The sequence below is a fragment of the Canis lupus genome, chromosome 14, assembly GCF_011100685.1.
Source record: "Canis lupus familiaris isolate Mischka breed German Shepherd chromosome 14, alternate assembly UU_Cfam_GSD_1.0, whole genome shotgun sequence".
NCBI classification, from domain to species: domain Eukaryota; kingdom Metazoa; phylum Chordata; class Mammalia; order Carnivora; family Canidae; genus Canis; species Canis lupus.
Window position 1 is genome coordinate 58,636,432 of NC_049235.1, and position 25,729 is coordinate 58,662,160.

The following is a 25,729-nucleotide window of genomic DNA, read 5'->3' on the forward strand; positions in this document are numbered from 1 at the left end:
TGGTGAGCGCCTGGGGGTGCGGGGTGGGGAGGAACTATGGCAAAATGGATCCAGTTAAAGACCCCATTAACCTTGATCGGTCCATTCTTTGTGCATCCTGTTGTATTTGCCTTCTCATTCTTACAGCCTCCAACCCCAAAGACACTGCCATGTACACCATAAAAATAGACATTCCCCAATGACCTTAGCCCCATTGGTCTGTTCACCCACAGGTGAGCATTCAGCCAGATGTTCACAGGGTCACAGACAGCACACATGCAGTTCTGTTATATCCCAGATAGTATCCCTTCATTTCCTAAGGAACACATTTTCTCTTAGGGGTTTTCATTTTGGTGTTTTTTAAAAAAATCTTGTCTTAAGGTGCCTCTATCTTTTTTCCTGGGTAAGGACAACCCAGGAAAGGCCCTTTTGTGTCTATGATGTTGCTATTCACAGATTTTTTTTGATAGGCCTCGTACAGGTAATTTTGGGAAGAGAGTGACCATGTGCTAAAGGTCAGACAGTAGCTCTTAGCCTTGCCTATCCCGGGTAGTTATGCTGTACAGCTTTTTACTGGTGCACCGTGTTTGGTTTGTCCCTGATATCTTTAGGATTTTTCTGAGAAATGGAGCAGTAATGCAGCATCAATTCACTAAGCTACATTTTAAGCCTTAAAAAAAAATAAAAAAGAAGTAATCCAGTTATGAGTCATAGAAATGACCCTGATAGCAAAACATAGTTTTTCTGTGACTTTTTTTTTTTTTTTTTTTAATTTACTTCTTTCTTCCCTTCACTGGCAGCGGTAGGATGGGGACTGTCATCTCATAGTAAAACATCCCTCAAGTTACTGTGTTAGAAGCACAATTTAATTACTACATTCGTTTTAATCATGAGTTTTGGTTTGTTTTGTTTGGATCAAATACTTACAAATTTAGTAAACATCTTGATGTAAAAACTCAAAACTATACATCTTAGTTATTTTTTTTTTTACATCCAATTTTTTTTTTTTTTTTTTTTTTTTGCTGAACTCTGTTGTTTAAGGTGGGATATATAGAGTTGACAGTTTGTCTTGTTTGTTTAATCCCTCTTCTCATTTATTTATCGTAAGTAGTATTCAATCAGAAGCCATCAAACCCCTTGTTAAGAATATTATATAATTTATGTAAGAAGAGGATGGGAAACTATATTGGATAATGGCTGTAAACATTTCCAAGTCTGAGAGTCTATGATAATCCCCCTGCTTTCCCACTATCATCTCCTAGACTTGAGATTCCCCTAAATTGTCCATATTGTCTTCCGTGATTAAGTGTCACTTCCTTTTGTTTTTTTATTCATTGTAGTCATATATGGCTTAAATTGAGCTCTTTCCAGGTCCCTGGACACATTCTCTCTTGCACTTGTATATGTAACTTCTTCCCTAGGAAAAAGGCATTGTTCTTGGAAGGCCAGCCAGTTCCATGTATCATAGAAATTTATTTTTCTTATAGTTGATTAACCTACAGATATACTTAATGGCAATAATATGAATGCTAGAAATGGATAATGACACCAACCATTTGGATTTTAAGTTTTGATCAAGCCAATAAAATCCTCCTTCATGTTGAGATAGTTATTCCAGTTCCCCTTGGATTTAGTACTTTTCTGAAATAATAAGTTGTATTAGTGGTAGATGGGAGACAAGATGAGGGGCAAAGCGCAGAGATACACCCAGTGCATAAGTATCAGCTGGGATACTTGTTAAAATCTCCAAATGGAGGCAGGGGTATGATTGACAAGGGTCTATAGATCTATCTGTGTGTATGTATGTATGTATGATTAACATACAGTGTTATCTTAGTTTCAGGTGTCCAGTATAATGATTCAACAATTCTATATATTACTCACTGTTCAATCAACATAAGTATACCCTTCAGCCTCTTTAGCTATTTCACAAATCCCCCCACCTGCTTTTCTTCTGGCAACTACCAATTTGTTCTCTATATTTAAGAGTCTGGTTTTTTGTTTGTCCCTTTCTTTTTGTTTATTTTTGTTTCTTAAATTCCACATATGAGTGAAATCATATGGTATTTGTTGTTCTCTGACTGACTTATTTCACTTAGCATTATACATCCTAGGTCCATCCATGTTGTTGCAAATGGAAAGATTTCTTCCTTTTTATGGCCAAGTAAAATTCCATTGTATCTATATACATCTCTCTTTATCTCTCTTCACCTATGGATGGACACTGGGTTGCTTCCGTGGCTTGCCTATTGTTAATAATGCTGCAATAAACCTAAGGATGCACATATCTTTTCAAATTAGTGTTTTCACTTTTTTTGGGTGAACACCCAATAATGAGATTATTGGATCATATGGGATTTCTAGTTTTTAATTTTTTGAGGCATCTCCATACTGTTTTCCACAGTGGCTTATCCAAACTTGCATTCCTACCAGTAGTGCACAAGGGTTCCTTTTTCTCCACATCCTCACCAACTTGGTATTTCTTGGTTGTTTTCTGTGTTTTTTTTTTTTTTTTTTAACCATTCTGACAGATATGAGGTGACATTGTGGTTTTGATTTGCATTTTCCTGATGATGAGTGATGTGCATCTTTTCATGTGCCTTTTAGCCATTTGTATGCCCTCTTTGGAAAAATGTCTACTTAGGTCCTCTGCCCATTTTAAAAATCATATTATTTATTAAATTTTTTTCATGTTGAGTTGTATAAGTTCTTTATATATTTTGGATATTAACCCCTAATTGGATATATCAGGTGCAAATATCTTGTCCATTCAGTAGATTACCTTTCTGTTTTGTTGATAGTTCCTTTTGTGTATAAGCTTTTTGTTTTGGTGTAGTCCCAATAGTTTAATCTTGCTTTTGTTTCTTTTGCCCGAGGAGACATTTCTAGGAAAATGTTTCTATGGCTAGTGTCAAAGAAATTACCGCCTAAATTTTCTTCTAGTAGTTTTATGGTTTTAGCTCTCACATTTTGGTCCTTAATCCATTTGGGGTTTATTTTGTGTATGGTGTAAGAAAGAGGTCCAGTTTCATTCTTCTGCATGTAGCTGTCTAAATTTCCCAGGGCCATCTATTGAAGAGACTGTCTTTTCCCCATTATATATTCATGCCTCCTTTGTCAAAGCTTAACCGACCATATAATTATGGATTTATTTCTGGGTTTTCAAATCTGTTCTGTTGATTTTTGTGCCTTTACTAGACTGTTTTTATTACTACACCTTTGTAGTATATCTTGAAATCTGGGATTGTGACACCTTCAGCTTTACAAAGATTACTTTGTCTATTCAATGTATGTTGTATTTCCATACAAATTTTACTTTCTGTGAAAAATTCTATTAGTGCTTTGGTAGGAATTAAAAAAAAAAAAAAGATTTATTTATTTATTTATTTATTCATGAGAGAGAGAGAGAGAAGCAGAGACACAGGCAGAGGGAGAAGCAGGCTCCATGAAGGGAGCCCGACGTGGGATTCAATCCCGGGTCTCCAGGATCACATTCTGGGCTGAAGGTGGCACTGAGCCCCCCGGGCTAACCAGGAATCGCATTTAATCAGTAGATTGCTTTGAGTAGTGCGGACATTTTTGACAATATTGGTTCTTCCAGGAGATGAGCATGGAGTTTCTTCCCATTTATTTGTGTCCTCTTCAATTTCTTTCATCAACATTTCATAGTTTTTGGAGTACAAGTCCTTCATTTCCTTGGTTGAATTTATTTCTAGGTATTTTGTTATTTTTGGTGCAATTATAGTGGGATTGTTTTCTTAATTTCTCTACTTCATTATTAGAAATACAGCAGATTCTGTGTATTAGTTTTGTAACCTGTGACTTTACTGAATTAATTTATCAGTTCTAGTAGTTTTTGGTGGAATCTTTAGGGTTTTCTGTGTGTAGTATTATGCCATCTGCAAATAGTGAAAGTTTTACTTCTTACTTTCCTTATCTTCCTTCCTTGCCTTTTATTCCCTTTTCTTGCCTGAATGCTGTGGCTAGACTTCCACTATGATGTTGAATAAAAATGGTGAGATGGAAATCTTGTCTTATTCCTGATTCTAAAGGAAGAGTTTTTCATTCCTGAGTATGATGTTAGCTGTGAGTTTTTCATATATGGCCTTTATTATGTTGATGTATTTTTTCAAAGGGTCACTAGACGATTTTAATGAATACTAAAATTAAAATAAACACTGGCTCAAGAAATTATTTTCTCTCCAGTAATGATGTGTTTAAAACCCTAAATGCTGTATCCCCACTCAAAATGACAAGATAGACTATGCATTGCAAGTACTTAGCATTTGGTTTGACCTATTTTTTTTTCTTTGTACTTATCTGTGGAAAACAGAAAAAAAATAGGTGTTTCTTATACTTTACACATATTTATATTTATCACACTGCAGAATCAGACCCATATCTTTAAAATATTATATTTCAATTTTAAAACAAGAATAGTCATATAATATTATTTTCCTTCATCTAGAAAACCAACCGCAGTTCTTTCATTTATTTAACTTTTGCATACAGGTGATTTAAAACATGAAGGATATTGTGAATGAATTTCCATGCAGGTGGCAATTTTTGCAGTTGAAGTTGATGTCATTTTTAAATCTATTCAAGTAGAGGTTATCAAACCTGTTGTGTATATGACAGAAAATATCAGAGTCTAGCAAAGACTCCATTTAGTGAGGCTTTATCAGATTAATGTATACAAGAGAAGCAGTAGTATGGAGTACTAAAAAGAACACTGCAATAAGAATCAGTAGACCTGAGTTGTGTTGCAAAGCTGTTTTTTAAATGTATTTCATTTTTGTTCCTCTATCAGTAAACAGTATCAGGTTGGAATAGATTACGGGTAAATTCCCTTCTCATTCTAAAGTTACATTTCCTTAACTTCTATTTTCTAAGAAACTAATATGCACATATGTATAAAAATACATTTAAGCAAACATATGTATATAAAACACATATATAATGGCAAAACACCACAAGTATAGGAAGTCTTTGAAGGAAAAGATAGTCGATGAGAATTAGTTTACAGAGATTTTAATGAGGTGTGTTTGTTGCTTTGAAAACAAAATTTTTCTATTTTCTGACATAGTATCAAGAACTTGCTCCTTCTGAGAAATGATTCTAAGACACTGTTCTTTTGAAGTTTTAAAAAGTTTTTATTAAGCTGCACAGAATAAAGTCTATTTGAACATGATAAACTGACGTGGTGAATCAAAAATGTCAAGCTGTTTTACATTTCAGAGTCTCACAGTAATAAAAATTGTCCTTTAATCCATTAAATATAACATCTTTACACAAGAGAATTCTGATATGAAGATCTTTAGAAATTCAAGGAATTTAATGGTATTACTGAATACTTAGAGTTGTTATTCATGATTGCTGTGTTGTATTTAGGCATCCTAATTACGAATATTTCATTGTCTCTTACAATTTTAAAACTTAAAAAAAAATTTATTTGTATCACAGTGTGCTACACTGAGCAGAAGTTCAAAACCTAATTAAAATATGAAACACTTCACAATTCAGACATAATATTTAGGTTTTCTTTCTTTTCAGTACCTCTTTTAGCTCATCTAGTAATAGAAGGTAAGTGATTTTTCTAAGTGATATAGGCAGTCTTTGCCTGAATTATCTTGAGAGGGGAACTTTTCAAAGGCTTTGTTTAATCTAAATTATGTGCATTCTTTTATTCTTGTTTTCATCTTTCTAATGTGAGGTAGATTTAATAGAGCATAATATAATGGAGTTTTGAAGTTACCTATGGAATTCTCTACGTCAGATTTTTCATGAATTATCTTTCTGTAGGCTGAGTGTTTCTTGCTGGTACTATTTTATCAACCTCATTGTTTTATCATGAGAAAACTTACAAAAGAATTTCAATTTCATAATGAGTGTTTTTCATGATCTTGAGGCTTGTCTGTATATACAGACTCTTAATAAAGTTTTAAATCTGACTTTAGTTGAATAAATATTGTATAAATTGTCATTTATTATGGTAGTCATTTGGTTTATTCAGTAAACATATATTTAAATGCACTAAAGGTTTCTATACAGAATAGAATATGGTGAGGGCATTAGTCTAGTAGGCAAGAGAACTGGTTTCTGATTCTAACATTGTTATTTTCTTTAATTGCCATGTAATCTTAGGCAACATTAAATAACCTTGACTTTCAATTTTCTCACTGCAAACCATGTAAAAGGTCCCCTGTTACCACAGTATTCGAGAATAGACCAGAAAATTAATATGGGAAAACATGTAGAAGAAATATAAACATTGCATGCATGACTGGATTATATAACCTTAAAGGTTCTTTACGATTTTGAGAGTCTGTTGTTTCATATATAGAATTATAAATTATCCTTTAGATGTGGATCATTGTATTTCAATTACCAAGGACAAATTTCCAGCTCTCTCTAGAGCTTGTGTGTGTGTGCACATGCATGCTTGTGTGGGTTTGACCAAACTTACACTATGTTATTTTAAACATTTATTATTTTATATGTCTTTTGAGTATCTATAATGTGTCTAGGACTGTTGTGGACACTGGGGTTACATTAGGGGAACACACACATAAACTATTTAGAAAACAGGAAGTGGTAAGTGTTAATGAAAACACAGAACAGGGGAAAAGGGAAGGGAATCAGTTTGCGTTTTTACTTAGCTGGTCAGAGTTGACCTCATTGAGAATGTGGCATCTGGCATCTGAGCAAAGACTTGAAATACTTCAAGAGAATAAGCAAGCAGTTATCTAGACATTTCAAGACAACATTTCAAGAAGGAGTTATGCTAGCACAAGCCTATAAATCATAAATATGCCTAGTAAATTCACTGGATATTACTGTCCAGTCAGGTGGTTGGAGTTGAATGAGAGAGAAAATGTTTAGATCAGAAAAGAAGGGGAGCCTGATCTTGTCATCACTGTAGTGTATTGTTGTGACTTGAGTTTTACTTTGAAAAGAGGAACTGGTAGACACTTTGGAGCAGAGGAAAGATGTGATCTGATTTGGATCTATTTTGACTATTGAGTTGAGCGAGTTTGCAGGTAGATGGAAACAGGAACCGGTTAATGAATGATTATAGTAATCATTGGAGTAATAATGATGGCTTGGTATCAAGGTAGTAGCAATGGGAATTTTGCAGATTGCATTCTGGCTATATTTTAAGATATTACAACAAGAGTTCTAACAAACTGGGTATGAATGTGAGAATGGAAAAATCTGGAACGAAGCCAAGATTTTTGTTTCACCAACTGAAAGGATGGGCCATCCATTTAAGTGAGAAATGGAGGGACACCTGGGTGGCTTAGTGGTTGAGCATCTGCCTTCGGCTCAGGGCGTGTCCCGGGGTCTCAGGATCTAGTCCCACATCAGGCTCCCTGCAGGGAGCCTGCTTCTCCCTCTGCCTATGTCTCTGCCTCTCTCTCTGTGTCTCTCATGAATAAATAAATAAAATCTTTAAGGATCCCTGGGGTGGCGCAGTGGTTTAGCACCTGCCTTTGGCCCAGGGCGCAATCCTGGAGACCCGGGATCCAATCCCACATCGGGCTCCCTGTGCATGGAGCCTGCTTCTCCCTCTGCCTATGTCTCTGCCTCTCTCTCTCTCTCTCTGTATGTGACTATCATAAATAAATAAAAATAAAAATAAATAAAAATAAAATCTTTAAAAAAATAAGTGAGAAATGAAAAGACTCAGTAAAATAGGTTTGCAGGGACAAGGGGGATGAGAAGTTCAGTTTCGCACCTGTTGATTTGGAGATATCTATTTGACAAAGTAGTAGATCTGTCAAGTAGGCAGTCACATATATGAGTTTGAAGTTCAGAAGACACATCTGGGCAAGATATATAAATTTGGATGTTATGGGCATATTGCTGTTATTAAAGGTTATGTGCTGATTGAAGTAACAGTGTAGTGAATGTAGACAGAGAGGAGGAAAGGATAAAGAACTAAGATCAGGGAACTCCAGCAGTAAGAGATCTGAAAGAGGAAGAGAAACCAACAAAGGAGATTGAGGTGGAACAATAATGTTAGAAGAGAAGCACGAGTGTGGTATAATGGAAGCTAAGTGAAGAAAACATATCAAGGGCAATACACTTGACAAGTTTCAAGAACTGAAAAGTGACCATTGGGTGTAGCAATTTGGATGTAATTGGTGATCTTGACAAGAATAGTTTTGGTGTAGTAACCAAGAAAAATCTGATTGGCAAGGATTAAGGAAGAAGAGGAGAAATGGAATTCAGTGTTACTGAGTATAGTCAAATATCTCAAGATAGTTTGCTGCAAAAGGGAAAAGATAATCAGAGTTACAGTTGTTGCGTGAAATGGGACTTAACGGAGGATTTTTTTAAGATGGGAAAAGAAGAACATTTTTTACTTGTCGTGTTCATCCTTATGACATAAGAAAAAACAATAATCCAGATGAAGGGGAATAAATTCCGTTATGTGATTCTTGGGTAAGTGATAGGCAATTGTATTTAGTCCACAAGGGAAGGTTTTAGAAAGGAGTAAATATCATTTATTTCCAGAAACCTGAGAGAAAGCAAAGAAAGTTCAGTTGTGAGTTGATATATGTATGTAACTATAAGAGTTCCCGGAGATTCTTTCTAGTTGCTTTAATTTTCTCAGTGAAAAAAGAAACAAAATCATCAAATTGGAGTGATAGAGGTATTAGGATGGAGGTATGGGAAATTTAAGAAGAAAAGAGAAAAGGGGCACTTGGGTGGCTCAGTCAGTTAAACATTTGCCTTCAGCTCGAGTCATTGTCCTGGGGCCCTCGGGTTAATGCAATCAAGCTCCATGTTGGGCTCCCCACTCAGCTCAGTGAGGAGTCTGTTTGTCTTTTCCCTCTCTTGTGTTCTCTCTCTCAAACTCTCTTTCTGGAAAAAAAAAATAAAATAAAATAAAAAAAAGGTCTTTAAAGAAGAAAGGAATAGTCCTCTGGGATAGTAGTAGAAAGTACATGAACTAGTGAAATACAGTGGGTTGTGGGCAGCCGTAGGGGATCTCCAACAGTTTCTCAAATTGAATTTAAGGTGAGATCATTCAGAGCTATTGTGTATTTCTGCATCCGTATTTAGCTGCCTATGTGTAGGTGTTGAAGAGGCCAAGAGTTAGATTTCAGCAGGATTGTAGTTTTGCCTAGTAAAGGTTATTGAGGGGCATTGAGATGTTTATAGTCCAATTGATTGATGGTCCCTGTGGGATCAAATGATCGTTAGAGTTGAGATACTAGAGCAAATGAGCTGAAAAGATAGGAGATGATGATCAAAGAACTAGATGCATGAAACAGGTTATGGAAGTATGGACATTCCCTGTAATGAATAGGCCTAGAAATGACCAGGACATTGATTGATTAAAATAACACAGAAGACAAGATTTTTAGAGGAAAGAAGAGCAAGCAACCAAAGGCCAAATTTCAGGAAGGATTGTATATGTATATATGGAAATTATCTATAATTAAATCAAGAGTTATGTTGGAAGAGAGGCAGGAGCTAAAGTCCTTGAGAAGCATGCAGGAGTTAATTGCAAGATCCTCTAGTGACTGCAACAATGAAGGTAGTGAGTGATAAAATCTAATGACAATAGAGTAAAAGCTAGAATTTATAGGGGCCAGGGAAGAAAAATGATATAGAAACAGTCATAAGAATGGAAGAGACCACATTGATGAAAGGCAATCTCTTATGTGATTTTTAAAACTTGATTATGGCTAGTGTAATGTAGAAACTCATTAAATAATAACAACTAATTGACTTAAATGTTGATAGGGTAGAGAAAAAAATGCTTCAAATTAAAGCATCATAAAAAAAAATATGTAGATGAGCAGTGCTAGAGAGAGTTCTGTGTTAGAAAGAAAAAGTATGAAAGAATAAGGCAGTTGTGGGTTCCAGTCACAGCGCTGCCATCTATGAGCCGAGTTCTTTATTGAAGTGTTTCATCTCTACAACGGGGAGAAAAATTACTACCTCACAGAGTTATCGTAAGGGGTAAGAACAATGGTTTATGTAAAGCACCGGGCACAGAATAAGCATCTAATTAATGTTAGTTCTCTCCCCTGAAAGTAGAGATTCAAATACTGAACATCTTTACAAGGTACCACAACAAAGCTAGACTTCTGAGGTAAATAATGTCTATTTCTATCACCACTGATAAATGATTCATGAACTCATTCATACACCAACTGTGTGTTATTTCAGTGACTCAAAAATGTGCTTGTGGACTCTTAGAGAGTTTCCTTTTTTCAATTTCTAGCTCTATATCACTTATTATAACACTTACTCGGAACAACAGTCAAAAGAGGAAAATCTGAACATTATCATTTTCTTTTTAGTGAGTACTAAAGTGAGCGTTAATTTTTTTGTTTTTTTTTTTCTTAAATTATGTGGATATATAACTAGCCTGATCATTGGATAGCATATAAACATATTAATTATTGAGAATATTTAATGAATAGTGAAATGCACGTAATTGAATGACGGTATGACAAGTTGGAAGATGATACGTATTTTCTACTAAAATATAGTGATGTTGGATGAATGTTACTAAATAATTGTCGTTGGTCGCATAGAGAATTTTTAAGATTTATTTATTATTTGAGGGAAAGAGAGTACGAGTGGAGGAGGAGCAGAGGGAGAGAATATGTCAAGTTGAGCACAGAGCCTGATGCCAGGCTGTATCCCACCATCCATGAGATCATGACCCGAGCGGAAAGCATGAGTTGGGGGCTGAACTGCCTTAGCCACCCAGCTGTTCTAGTCGTATAGAGGATTGAGATATATTTATGGTCTTTTATGATCAATGAGGGAAGTAAAAAATGACCCTAGGAAAAGAAGGGATGGAGGGAAGAGCTTCATCCATACAGTCACTGAGGCACCTAGGACTCTGCAGTTCCCTAGAATCTTGTAGTTGTTGTTGGGTCCTGTTCGTGTGGCCAGTAGAAGAGTACAAAGAGGGAGAGTGCACGAAGCATTTAAAAAGTTGTATAGGGATGCCTGGGTGGCTTGGTCAGTTGAACCTCTGCCTTCAACTCAGGTCATGATTCCAGGGTCCTGGGATCAAGCCCCACATTGGGGTCCCTGCTCAGTGGGGAGTCTGCTTCTCCCTCTCCCTCTGCTGCTCCCCCTGCTTGTGCTCTCCCTCTCTTTCTCTGTGTCAATAAATAAATAAAATCTTGTAAAAAAAAAAAAAGGTGTATAGGTAAGCATCAAAGTGGTGAGCATTATGTTTGCCTACTTGCCACCGGCCAGAACGAGTCAGACGATCCACTCAGATGCAGAGAGGCTGGGAAATGCAGTCCAAATGTGTGCCAAGGAGAATATGTGCTTATAAATGTACTAGTTGGTCCATCCCAAAGTTGATGTGTTACTAGATGTTAAATTAGAAGCAGGAACTCTGTGGTATTATGAAAATGTGGAAAATGGATGGATCAGTGTAAGCTCTCCGGGCACTGGATGGGGGGATAATGATGTTTCACAGGAGGGACGGACTACTGAGGTACCGTATGCCTTGCAAGACACAGAAGATTTAGTCGAGTGCGTATTTTTCAGGGAGTGGATAGCAACGAGAGTAGGAATGAGCTTGAAATACATTTCAACACTGGAATTCATCTAAGTATTCAAATGACTTGCTCAAAGAGTCACAGTTATCCTGAATCTACATCTAGATATAGCTCTAATAAATTCTACGGTTTAAGATTGTTACGAGGGAAATCATATTTCCCGTTATCTTCATTATACCAACTAACGTCCACATATCTTACATAGAAAGGGTCTCGACTAGATTGTCTTATTCCTTTGAAAAGTAGCTTAATTTAGCCACAGTTTAAGGAAAAATAGAACTAATATGACACACAAGTGGATATACATTAGAAAACAAATGGAGAACAGACTATACCGCCCACTCGGAACTGAACCAGACAACATCAAGTGTATAGGAACAGATATTGCAGTAATGAGAGCACAGCTGTTTAGGATTATGCTGAAATGTAGGAAACATTATTCATGGAACAAAGAAAGGAAACTAAAGAGAACAGCTTTAAAACAGCACCTTCATATTTAGCCTCATATTGCATATTTTACATATTTTAATCATATCTCACTTCCTTCCAAAATAGACTTGAGGCAGTTTATAACAAGATAATGTTACGATAGCACAGTCGCAGGGACAAGCCGAGGTGGGGTAGTGGTGGAATAATACCAGATTACTCATACTAGATTACTAATGCTGGGGGTAAGCTTTAATTTAGGACAAACGTTTGGCATTTAGCTTCCTGGCACTCGAGGCAAAAGAGAAAAATGGAATTCTATCATATTATTCAGTAAAATAATATGTTATTTAGTAAAAAGGAGGAGGTGAGCTTTTACTCTCCCATAGTCCTGATCCCTAAGAGGAGCTTATTTCACAATTATTTAATAAGGCAGTTTTACAAGAGATGGCTTCAGCAACATCCTATAAATAAATCCTGAACTTCTATTTCTTGCTTGGCTCTCCGCTGAGTTCTTGGGACACACAGATGAATATGAAGCATCCTTCCCCTTAAGCTGCTCACAGCTAGTATAAATCTAATTGGGCAGTAAACGCAATAAATGAGTTACTTGCAAGACATAATGGTAGCCCAGAGGAAAGAGTGTCAGCACAGTCAAAGAGAGAAGACCTCACGGGGGGGAGAAGTGTTGAATTGATCTTAAAGTATGAATAGGTCAAGGATTATAAGAAAAATGAGCAGACCTCTCTCTTACCTCAGAAAACAAAAACTGCAAGGCACAGTCTTAGGCAGGTACTTGGGATTTAATTTCTTTGAAGAACCAAAATAATAGCATTGAGATGCCTGAAATTGAGAACAGTTTGAGTAAAAAGTTCTAAAATTTGAGGGATGAGTTGTTGACTGATCCAGCGTAAGCAGTAGCGGGGAGATACCGCCTTTCTTTGTAACCGAGTCTGGATTATTTTTAATTGTGGCAAAATGCACGTAACAAAATCTACTCTCCTCACCATTTTAAGTATATAGGTCAGTGTTGTTAAATATATTTACCTTATCGCTCCACCAATCTCCAGAAATACCTCCTCTTCCCACACTGAAACCCTGTACCCGCTGAGCGACCCTGCATTCCTGCCCCTCCCGTGCCCTAGCAGCCACCTCCGAACTTCTGTGACCTCCAGGTCTCTCCTGTACGCACCGTCATCCACAGCGAGTCTCTTTTAGTGCTCGGCCCATTTCACTTGGCGTGATGTTCTCAAGGTCTGTTCTACGTTGTACCATGTGTCAGAGTGTCCTTCCTCTTTAAGGCCCAATAATATTCTATTGAGTGAAAATACCACATTTTATTTACCCATTCATCCATCGATGGACATTTCCACCTTTTCATGATTGTGAATCACGCTTCCAGGAATACGAGTGTACAGATATCTCTTAGAGACGCCGCTTTTAGTACTTTTGCATGTAGATAGACACCCAGAGTGGAATTGCTGGATCATATGGTAATTCTATTTTTAAAATTTTTTGGGGGGGGAAGGGAATGACTTTACAGTCTTCTAGAGAGAGCAGCTGCTTCATTTTATGTTTCCATCAACAGGGCACAAGATTAGTGACCTTGTGGAAGGAGAGCCTGGAGAGAGAGAGCTAGCTTACTTCTGCCCTGTGAGGTTACAGCCGGAAGGTCCTGAGGACAGGAGGCAGGCTCGTACCAGACCCCGAATGTGCTGTGCCCCGATCCCCGACGTCCCGGCCTCCAGTGCTGTGAGAGGGAGGTTTTGAGGTTGTAAGCCGCCCACCCAGGCTGTGGTATTGTGTGACAGCAGCCTACACAGACTAAGACGCCTCCCTAGGAAGATGAGTAGGGGCATGGCTTTGAAGGGCTTTCTCTAATCACGTCGTGATTACGTTATTGTTCAAATGATATTTAAGGACTGGACAGGTTATCCACTTAGAACCAAACAAAGGCGGTGCATGCAGGTGCCTTGTCCAAGACAATAAGAACCTTGATAAAAATGCAGACCTTATCTAAGGAGGCGTTTAGCACTAGGTACCTTGGTGCCTATGAGGTCGCTAAGAAGCAGTTCCCCTGGTACGAGGAGATCAGAGCAGCCAGGTGGCTCTGCCCTGGGTGGGACAGACCTCACAACCTCAGTGGGAATGAATGCATTTTCCCAGATCCAATGTGTTCTCTACCAAGTGACCTGAAAGACCAAAAAAGAAAGAGTCTTACCCCGGCGCGCCTTAGGATATGCTGCTTTCACCGTTATCAGACATATGTTTAGGGATTATTCATAAACTCTGCTTTTTAGAAACAGAAGACGTGTATCTCTAAATTTATACATCTTTGTTTTACTGTTGCTAACTTAGTTCTCATAGTTTATTATAATTGTGCTTGGAAGAAAGGTCATGCCTGCCTCCTCAGCATACCCCTGGCCGTAGAGCAGGATTTGAACCCAAGTAGCCTGCCTAGATAGTCCATAATCATATACCAAGTCCTCTAATAAATATTTATTAAATATAAGTTTTGAGGAATAATTTTAATTGGCCCACGCTAGAATGGCTATCACTTCCACTCCTTAAATGTCTCATCATGTCTCCCATTTATGTCACAGCCTGTCTCTTGTCTCTCAGTCCTCTGGAGAAATTTACTTTTGTTCTTCTTGTACGTCCGTATCAGGAGGATCTCCCTGATGCCCCCCATGGGATAATTAGATGGACACCTGAGGTTGCGTGAGAAGCGTTAAGGGCCTCACTACCACCGTCACCACATGTCTAAGCTACCCAGCCTCCCCTCCTCTGCACCCCCCAAGCACACACACGGTGCATTCCCAGGGAATGTGGACCTTTTAATACTGTCTTTCTGGAATTAATGTATCTGTCTTTTTTTTTTTTTTAAGATGATATTTATTCACAAGAGACACACAGAGAGGCAGAGACACAGGCATAGGGAGCACCAGGCTCCCCACAAGGATCCCAGGATCCTGGGATCGCCCCGTGAGCCAAAGGCAGACACTCAACGGCTGAGCTGCCCAGGTGCCCCAATGCATCTGTTTGTTGTTTAACCTAGTGAGACGAATACTAGTAAAAAGGCCTGGTGTGCAGTCTCAAGTAATATCCTTAGACAGATCGCTGCGGACACACCTTGATTTTGATTTTCTTCCCCGCTCCCCACCGCCGGAGTGTGTAGCTACTATGCTGGTTACTCAGATATGCTCTGCTGCTACCTCTCTCATAGGGAACCTAACCATCCGTTAAAGGGGAAGCTTTTCAGGTTCTATATTATTGAAGATACTATGCGAGTTTATTTACCCAACAAATGTTCCTTGTTTTTAAGGTTTTACTTCTTTATTTTTAAACAGAGAGGAGAGAGAGAGCAGGAGGAGGGGTAGAGTGAGAGGGAGAGAGAGAGGATCTCAAGCAGATTCCGCCCTCAGGGTGGAGCCTGACACGCAGGGCTCAGTCCCACAGCCCTGAGATCATGATCGGGAACGAAACGGAGATCCCGACGCTCAACCGGATGAGTCACACAGGCACCCCAACCCAACAAACGCTTTTAAGCAGCTATTGTAACCCAGATACTGTTTTAGATACTTTTATCACCAAGCATTTACATACAAAGAGTGGCCCCCTCAGGGCTTTAATTTCACTATTATTTATTATTTATTGTAGTTGTTGGGCTACCCTTTATTCCTTTTAATCTGTGGCCCATTACAGATATCATCATAACCACGAAATCTTCATCTTACCTATTATTCCTTCCACATAGTACTTTTTTGGTACCTTTACAAATGTAACGAGCAGTAACTGCATTAATTATATATTTTATATGTATAGATGCTATATGAATTTGCCCACATTATTTAATGGTTAAGAATTTTGATAATTTTATATAACATTACATACATAAAATTTTATAGATTTTGCAGGCATATATAATACTATCACTTTATGAGGTAACTTTTATGAGTGTTTAGAAAAACTACTAAATTATTAAAGTTTTCATCTGTTACATTTAAAGGCAGGTGCTATAAGTGTTCCATTCAAGAAAACAGACATCATTTTTATTGAGTGAGCATAGTTCATTTTCTCAGCCAGTTTGTTTTATTAGATTTAGAATCCCATGCTAATACCACGTTAGGATTGCAAATTTCAACCTTCGTGACTCAAGAAAGTAAAAAGTTAGGGTTTTCATAACAACATCAATTTTCTTACATTTCTTGTGCCTTATAATAAAGTATACATTTAGAACACTAACCAGCAATTCAGGAATTATATATAATCAGTGTCGGACAAGTTAATGTTACTAAGAGGATCTTAACTTTCATATTCTCTGATTTGTTTTTAAATTTACAGCTTTAACAGTGCACTAACGGAAAGATCTTGCATTTAATTTTCTAATTTTTATGAAGCAGACAAGAACAGATAATAAAGGTGGAAAAGTTGATAATGATTACTTCAGTATGATGACTTTTTCATTAGTGAATTTAGAGGCAATCCTGTGAATTTTTAATCAGTGTGTTTGATTTCAGAGTGTTTATGCTTATAATATCCATGTTACTTCTACCTCAGCTCCTTAGAAAATTTGAACTTAGGACAGATTTCTATTCACTTGATAGCCTGTAACTGAACAGTTTTTAACATATGCTGCAAGTAACATTAATTGTCAAGTCCTAAATTGTGGTTCCAGTCATACTTCTATTCTGCTAAATACTGATTTAAGTAATATACCCCCAGGTCCACTTTGTGTATTTAAACATTAAAAATTACATATAAACTGCACCAACACAAAAAAGAGTCCAAAGAAAAATCGACCTTAAACTGGTATATGCCTATTAAATGTTGTAAAAATATTTAAATGTAGTCACTGAAATATAAATGGACTTTAATTATTGATAGAGTAATAACTTTAACCCAATTATACTTATTAAACTCTGATAGAATTATCTGTATCACATATGCAAATTATTTTGTTCCTGTAGAAAATCCATAAATATTTAGAAAGCATCGTTGTATATTATGCATTATGTATTGCATAAACTTTATATTGCATATTATGATTGACATATTACATGTGTTTTAGAAGGTATAGTCATAGTACGTATTATGTGTTATGTATTATGTATCCTGCATATGCTTTTAAAAATTGACTTATTTGTTTAAATAAATCCAAGAGAATACACACACAGACGAAATTCAAGGTTATAATCAGCACAGACTCTCTCTGAGCCCCCAGCAGTGTTGGCAACAAATAAAAAATTCACTGCAAAGAAGCGTGCAGTAAAACTGGCACTGTGATTTAACAGTTTTATTTATTGGCTCTTGTTCAGAGATCAGGTACTTGGGTTCAGGGTTGTGGACTTCATATGATTTATTTTCAAAGTTCAGATAAATGTAGGCCTGGTAGGCAGTTGTCTTCACTGTGTGATTTGACACGTTCCAAAATGTTTGCACGCTAAGAGATAGCTCTCTCTGTTGGTCATGGACTGCGCCAACTCCGGGTGTTACATGCCCTGCCATCTTCTACAGCGGAGGCTGTTCACCTTGTCTGGGTCACAGACCTCTCTTGAGACTATGAAGGAAGCCGTAGACATTCTTCCCCCTAAAATGCATACATGATAATCATGTATCTTCAAGCCGACCCAACAAGGACAGGTTAAAACCTTTGCTTTTATGAGTCTTTGGGAAGAAACAGCTTTTGAAAATGTCTAAAATGGCTTGGGATTTTTCCAACCTGGGATAATAAGTCAGCAGTTTAATCCTAGTATGTAATTTAGTTTATGTGTGTTTACATATTATATTTTCTTCTAGTAATTAGGTAGACTCTTAAAGAATTGACACATATGACTTAAAAAATTCAAATAGTACTAAACTAAGTCTACATTTGTAGGTAATTCAGAGGAAACTCTGCATTCATTAACTGATCATTATTAAGCATCAACCATGGTTCAAATGGTTACTATGCCCTGGGCACAAAGTGAAGATACATTAGAGCTTCTAACCTCAAGGAGAACATCATCTAGGAGTGAGAAAAACATATCAGATAATATTTACAAGAAAATGAGAAGAATTTTAAGGAGAGAACTGACAATTCTTAACATTTATCATCAACCTGTTAGATATCAGGCTATGGGATAATACTTTCTATGAATCTAGATAATGCTTTTGTGAATTATCTCTGTCTTTGCAACCTTATGTGATAAACACCTTCACTTTTTTTTTTCCCCATTACAAAGGCAAGCAGTGTAACACACAGAGCCTGAATAATTTGCCAAGGTCACTCAGCTGGGAGTTGAGGCCAGTTCTATGTGACAAGAGCCTCATCTCTCAATATTGCATTATTTAAATTTGGTTTTTCAAAAGCTAACGTTAGTAGAGGGAGTATCAGTAGGAGGAGAAGGGGACTGGGGGAAGAAAACTAGTTACATGTCAATTTTTTGAGATGCTGAAGGCTTGAACTAATTCAATCTTAATAGTGTTGGACAGAAATGAATATATGTGATAGATTGGGCCTACTGACTAATTAGATATAAGGCTTTAAGGAGAAAGAAAAATCAAGAGTGACTCCTAGATTTCTGACTTTAATGACTTGAATAAGGATGCTACCTACCTAAGATAGGAAACGACAGAGAAACAGCTTGGGGAAAAAGGAATAACCAATGATCATATGATCATTAATCAATTAAGATTCTTGAAATAATGGTGCCTATAGGACATCTGGTAGACCATTGAACATGATGGGTCTAAGAGCTCAGGGTTTTGAGCTAGTACCGGGGTGCTCAAATTGTGCTCCACAAACCTCTGGGGGTTTCTGAAATACTTTTAGGGAATTCACACAAACTATTTAAATAATATTCTAGGGCATTACTTGCCTTTTTCACTGTATTGATAGTTGCACAGATGCTGCAAAAGCAATGAGTAAAGGTACCTTAATACAAATAAAGGCAGTGCCACCAGACTGTTATATTTAAATTAAAATTTAAAGCCAGTTTCACTTAACAATATGGAAGCAGTGAAAAACTATTCATTTCATTAAGTCTCAACTTTTGAGGTTTTTAATGTTTAAATATGCCCTGTGATGAAATGCTAAATGTGCATAAAGCATCTCTCTAAACAAAATACCCTGATTGTCTCAAGAAAAGACAGTTTGTTCAAGTGGCAAACTAAATTAGCCACTTTTTTTATATAATGCCTTTATTTTTATTTATTTATTTTTTTTGGAAGAACAACTGACATGCCAACTATGGTTATTCAGATGCGGGTATTTGGCAGACATTTTCTCAAAAATTAATGAAGTGAGCCTTGTATAACCATTCCTATGACGTTTACAACCTCCTAATACCTAAAGACTTTTCTGGTATGATTGGTGGTGATGTTGAAAAAAATTTTAATACATTTTAAATATATATATATATATATGTTTATATATATATATATGTTTGTGTATATAATATGATGATATGATCTTGAAATGTGTCAACATTTGAAAAATGAATATAACTCAGGGAACTAATATTTAATAGTTGTCCAATGCAGGATGTTGCAAAATCATGCATGGGCAAAAGGCCCATTCAACATGTAAGCTAGAGGAATAGATTTTAATGTAAGAGAAAATGAAAAATTCATTGAGGTGGTTTCAGATCCCACCTTGTAACTAATCTTTTATAAACTGCCACTTGTCAAGATTTGGTATAGTATCAAAAAGGAATATCCGCAGTTATCTGAAAATGCTATTAAAATATACCATTCCTTCCTTCCCAAATATTTATCTGTGTGAGGCAGGATTGTCTTCATATATTTCAACCAAAAGAGCATATCTCAACAGATTGAATACAGCAACAGATAAGCAAAGCCTGCTCTCCTCTGTCAAGCCAATCATTAAAGAGATTTGCAAAAATGCAAAAAAAGGGCCACTTTTCTAGAAAATTATTTTTTTCATGATAAAGGTATTATTTACATGAACAAGTAGTGAGTTAATTATTGTTCTTTTTAAAGAAATTGATAAAAAGTATAAAAAAAATCAGACAGTTTATTTGGAAGTGGCTTCAGCCTCAGTTCTAAGGGAAAAATAAATCTCAGCCATTTGCTATTCATGGAGGTTTCTTTTAGATAATCTTGTCTTTTGCATAAGGCATCTATTGCATAAATGGGTGCACACACGTAAAAAACCCTGTGACTAAGGAGATCCTTACTTGGTAAAGGCAAATATGCTTTGAGAGATTTTTTTATTTTGCTTTAGCAACTTTAATTAGAAATTCTTTAAGAAAAAAATTTTTTTTAAAAAAAGGCTTTATTTATTTATTAGAGAGAGAGAGAAAGAGAGAGAGAGAGGCAGGCAGAGACACAGGAGGAGGGAGAAGCAGATGCTGGACTTGATCCCAGGTCTCCAGGATCACACCCTGGGCTGAAGGTGGCGCTAAACTGCTGAGCCACCCGAGATTACCCCCCCAAAAAAGAAATTCTTTAAGGAAAATTTATCACAAACATTTTATATATGAGATACACATTATGTAAGCTATAATATTCATTAGTTTTGATAAGTATCAAAAAATATGTCCAAGTGAATAATATTAAGACACATGTTGTTGGAAGGAATGAAGGAGTCATCAAGTCAATATTCTGGCAAACTTTATTTTTCTTAAGCTAAATCAGTCTAAAGAAGCAAGAAGTGACCTTCACTCCCTTGCTTGCTTTTTTACTGAAGCTCACTAGCATACAAGACTTCTAGTAGAAAATTCATGCGGTGCAAATCACATCTTCATCATCTTTTATCACCGTTTATCATTTCTGAGGTACTTGTACTTAGTATTACCAACTCCTCCATGAAAATTCCTTACAAGACAAAATGTCTCTAATCCCTCGAGCAAATGTACCTAATCAACCTACACCTAGATACGTAGAGAACATTGATTGTGTTTCTGTTTTTTCTGAATTCTTATAGTCAGGAACATTTTAAGTGTCGTATTTTAGAGGTAAGAGCTCCTAGGATATCAAATAACTCATTTAGGTGAGGAAAAGTCATGAGAAGGACAAACCAGTCTCAATGGGAGTATGAATTCTGTGATTCCTGTGTGCTAACCTTGAACCAAGGGAGGGCACCTAATCCTTTATGCCAACCCCGTATCAGTAAGGCTGTACTGGAAAACTACTGGGACGTTACATGCTCCCTGTGGAGACACAATGTCATCCCTGGTGATGACCTAATTATAACATTTTTCACAATGTCATGAAATAAGGACATGCATTCGTCCGTAGGCCTTCAACATCATATAAACGTAATGACACTGCTGAGAACATCGCTACTTTAACGATAACAGCGAGTATCAGGGTTTTTCTTAATAAACATAAAATCTAAAGATATTTTCATGGGAGTTTTAAATCGTACACGAATATTTTGAAGGATCACAGGTCCCACAGTAGCGTATGACGATGCTAGGTGAGAAATGAGACGATCATCAAAGTGAAATCCTGTTGCCATAATTGAAATAGTCCATCAGAGTAGAGAACCCCAGTCTGGCTCACCGTTTGGGTGTATCCAAGTGTGGAGTTTTGAAAAGCCATTGTATTGGTCAAGTCAAGAAAACGCTGAAACGGGAACAGGAAAAACCATGATTCCCATATCCGCGCCCTCCCTTGCTATCAGCTGCTTCTTGTCTTGCCGTGATTCTTATCCTGCATGGACTAAGCATCTCCTATTTCGCAGCACTCTTGTCCTCTCTCTCTGTTCTTTTAGTTTGGTGTCCTCCCCCCCAGACTCATCTCAAGCTCTGTGTGAATCCAATCATTCTCTTCTCTTGTTATCTCCAGGCTCCTTAGCATTGCTGGATAAAAGTGCATGACCCTGTGGACAGATACCTTTAAAAACTTAGGGTTCCGGACCAAGCTGCACTCTCAGTGCTGCTCTGCCCTTAGGAAGCTTTTTCTTTTTCTGTCCCCTGTACTTCACCACCGCCTTTCGTATCTCTCACAAGACATTCACTTCTTTTTGCAGGTTTATTCTTTCCCTGACTTATACCTGTTCTAATGGTACTACGTAAAATTGTCCAAATAGCCGATCCTGACTAAGCAGATGTCACCAGAAATTAGAGTCGGGGCTTAGCAGTTTCCTTAAGTTGTAATAATCCTGGAAATTAGGTGTTATTATTATCTGATTTGTAAAATGATGAAACTGAAGACCAAAAAAAAAAAAAAAAAAAAAAAAAAAAAAAAAGAAAGAAAGAAAGAAAGAAAGAAAGAAAGAAAGAAAAGAAACCGAAGACCAACCTACACAGTAATTCATGGAGGAGCCAGGATTCAAAGTGGGGCTTTCTGACTGACTCCCAAATCAATAGCATTTCCACTCCAGGGTTCTATTCTTGTTTTATCCTGGGATTCTTTTTTTTTTTTTTAAGATTTTATTTATTATTCATGAAAGACACAGAGAGAGAGAGAGAGAGAGAGAGAGAGAGAGGCAGATAGAGAAGCAGGCTTCATGCTGGGAGCCTGATGTGGGACTTGAACCCGGGACTCCAGGATCACGCCCTCGGCCAAAGGCAGGCACCAAACCGCTGAGCCACCCAGGGATCCCCTATCCTGGGATTCTTAAGTGATTTTCAGTTTTCTCTCTTTGTAGTATTTTAATTCTTCCTAAAAAGTACTTTCCTCTGTGAAAATCTGAAGTTCACTTCCTTATGTATGCAAGTGTATAACCTTCTAATACTATTGCAACGAATACACTATCTCAAGCATTGTAAGAGATTTTTAAAAATTAGGTAATTTTATTTCCTGCCCCCCGCCCCCCCAGAGGATTAGCGTCAAATAAGGGAGATAAGTGTTCAGTAAATACAGGCAGTATATTAGTTGTTTGTGGATCCCACAACAAAATACCACGAACTGGGTGCCTTAAATAACAGAAATTGGTTTCTCATGGTCCTGGAGACTGAAGTCCAAGATCGAGGTATGTGCAGGTAGGTTTCTCCTAAGTCTTCTCTCCCCTGCTTGTAGGTAGTTGCCTGCTTGCTGTGTCCTCACTTGGGCTTTTCTCTGTGCCTGTGTACCCCTGGTGGCTCTCTGTCTTCTTATAAGGACACCAGTCCTATGGATTAAGACCCCACCCTTTTCACCTCATTCAACTTCAGTTTCCTTTTTAAAGGACTTCTTTTTAAATATAAGCACATGATGTAGAGGGTGGGGGAACCACGTGAATTTTGGGAGGACATAATTCAGCATAGACGAAGCAGCAAATATGACAATCATTTTCACTGAGTTAAAAAAAAATTGCTATATTTAGAAATTTGAGAGTTAAGAATAGTATAGATGGATGTGATTTTGACACATATGCTGGAGAAAGAGAGATGTAGACTAGACCTTCATGGATGACTATAATCTGGGGGGAAAAAGTGACACAAAAGAAAGAATGTTTCTTATTATAGACACTGACTGTAAGAGCAAAGGTACTTCTTATACAGGAATTAGCAAGGTGTGTGTCACTGGTGGAGAGAACAGGCTGGCGAGTTGTGTTAGTACAGGTGGCGAGGCTCTGAAAAAATTCTCTCAAAGTTGGCATTAGGATAGTCCTTGAAGTTAGGAATGTTTGTCTCCATCCTTTTTTATCCACAGCAAAATCTAGCAGAAACGTAAAGTGTTGTGTTGGCTTAACTATCAATACATACATCTTAATCAGATCGATTCAGAACTAAAAGGATCTCGGTGGTACGTGCAGTGAAACAGTTGCCACCATCTGTTGCGCGGAGTTCACACTTTCCATTTTAGTGATTTAATGCCTTCGGTTTGTTTCTTTTTGCCTCTCTAACCTTACCTCCCCGTCTCCTGGCTTGAACCCTGTTTCTAGTAGCTCAGTATCAGCTGCATCCCTAACGTATAGACCCTGTAGGTGAGTCTACCCTTATGCGTTAGTTCATGAGTTGATCTTGTCAGAAGTGCCTAACTCAATTCTTCTTCATTAATATGTTTCTTAAAGGCTACTTTTAAGTTCAGTTTCTATAGGGGCCAGTCTTCCTTGGGATTTGTTACCCGTGGATTACTAACCTACGTCATAGACTGTACTCTTCAGTGAAGTGTTTGATCATATGCTTTCGTAGACCTTAGGGTGTTTTATACAGATAAATTTTATCTTCATGATTGGAGGCGAGAATTTTATTTATTACCTCCTACATTACATTGTGCGAATGATAGATCGTTTGTAAACTTTTGTTGACTACAACTGCAGGGGTTATTCTGTAGCATATAGGTCAGATATTTCAAAAGAGAGAGAAAGAAAGACCCTCACCAGCCACAGGAGGTATTCGCTGATCCTTAGTGTGTGATCCTTCCCATTGTCCTTCATGAGGGATTAGGAATAGTGATTTTTTTTTAATGGTAATTTTTCTTTATTCCCAAAGAGGAATTGCTATTTATTTTTTTTAAGATTTTATTTATTTATTCACGAAAGACACAGAGAGAGGCTGAGACACAGGCAGAGGGAGAAGCAGGCTCCATACAGGGAGCCCGATGTGGGACTCGATCCAGGGACTCCAGGATCATGCCCTGGAGCCGAGGGCAGATGCTCCACCGCTGAGCCACCCAGGGGTCCCAGGAATAGTGATATTTTACAAATTTCAATAAGCACATGATGTTCAGTGCTTCCTATAATGGCAACAGATTGAGCACTCCTTGAAACCTAATTTTATTTTATTTTATTTTATTTTATTTTATTTTATTTTATTTATTTATTTATTGATTGATTGATTGATTGATTTAGAAACCTAATTTTAAATGGCAACTTTGGGAAAGATTTTATTCATGTGCTTAAATATGTAAATAAAAACATAGAAAAAACATAACACATTTTCTTGAATTTTCTGCCTATAGAGGTCTTCCTCCTCTCTCTGTAACAACACACATTCTCTGTAACTTACTAAGATAATACATGGGGGGAAGGGAAGTTGTTTTATATTTGCCTCCCTGGTGACCTTTTGAACATAACATGTCTTGTACCACCGCTTTTATAGGCCACAAAATGCTTGACATCTCCAAGCATTTCGGACTGATACCGTGAGACCTCATGGTATTTTAAGGTCTTACGTGTCTTCACAATGTTTAGTGTACCTACAAGGAAGATCAAACAACGAACTGAAAGTTACATCTATTTTGGATAAATAATAAGCTAAATTTTATTCCTTTAATAGTTCCCTTGTCTTTTCCACAAAAGGAATGGTCAACTATAAATAAAGCAGGTGGACTTTAGAAACTTCTCCTCTGATAATGAAAAGCGCTTTAATGTGGGAACAAGTTTATGAATCTTCTTAACCAGAGAATTAACAAGTGTGGAAATTATGTAAATATGGTCTTTTCCTTTCGGGGGCAGGATAACTCTTCATGCAGAATTCTGGGTAGGCTTCGGAGAAGGATGCTGGTGACTATTACTGCAACCAGTTCATTTTCCCTGTAATTCAGTCCATTGCAATATATTTTTACTGACCTATACCGTGTACCAAGACTGATAGATTTTGCAGGGAGATGACGAGGAGGTGCATGCCTTGGTCTCAAGTAGTTATTATCATATTATCTTTTGGTTTAATAACTTTTCTGACCAGAGAATTCCAAGGCTCTTCTGTTACTGACCATGTTTATCAAAGCTCTCTCTGCCTACCCTTCGTCTTACTGCTTGTGCCATACTCTTAACACATCATATCATACTTCAGTCTCTGATCTGTAAGCTTTGGAAATCTCTCAAGTTTGAAGGCTGCAGAAACTTAACAAAATATATGGAAACTCTGTACAAAGATAATGCCTTTGTACCAATATGA

The 25,729-nt window shown here is 37.2% G+C and overlaps 1 protein-coding gene across 4 annotated transcripts in view; it reads left to right on the forward strand.

Annotated features, from left to right (window-relative positions):
- Positions 1 to 25,729, forward strand: part of KCND2 (potassium voltage-gated channel subfamily D member 2) — a 476,309-nt gene that overhangs the window by 66,747 nt on the left and 383,833 nt on the right. The gene's annotated exons all lie outside the window — the stretch shown is intronic.